At 32.0% G+C, this 316-nt stretch overlaps 1 protein-coding gene across 1 annotated transcript in view; it reads left to right on the top strand.

The window, feature by feature from the left end:
* Positions 1-316, top strand: part of LOC119586966 (ribonuclease kappa-B-like) — a gene marked incomplete in the record, with an annotated part of 4402 nt that overhangs the window by 1251 nt on the left and 2835 nt on the right.

The raw sequence follows: 316 nt of genomic DNA on the forward strand, positions 1-316 counted from the left end.
GGCTAAATGTAGAGTCTTTAATCAGTTTTACTGTCTGTTCCTATTTCTAGACTATTGTAAATATGATCCTAGAATTGTCACAATACCAGTTTTAGACATACACATAGTAAAGGGTAAATAATACATGTAATCAGAATATTTATGATTTTAAGACAGTTTTCTTCTATGATATAACCTAATAGATATAACCAAGCAGTTGCTGTGGTCTATGCACCTTCAGTACTCTGGCAGAAGTTAATAATCTATCACCACACAAATGCTAGTAGGGAAAAGTATTGGTCTGCTTTTATATTTGACAATAAATTACCAAGGAGGT

The sequence above is a fragment of the Penaeus monodon genome, chromosome 22 (assembly GCF_015228065.2).
Source record: "Penaeus monodon isolate SGIC_2016 chromosome 22, NSTDA_Pmon_1, whole genome shotgun sequence".
In the NCBI taxonomy this organism is placed as follows: domain Eukaryota; kingdom Metazoa; phylum Arthropoda; class Malacostraca; order Decapoda; family Penaeidae; genus Penaeus; species Penaeus monodon.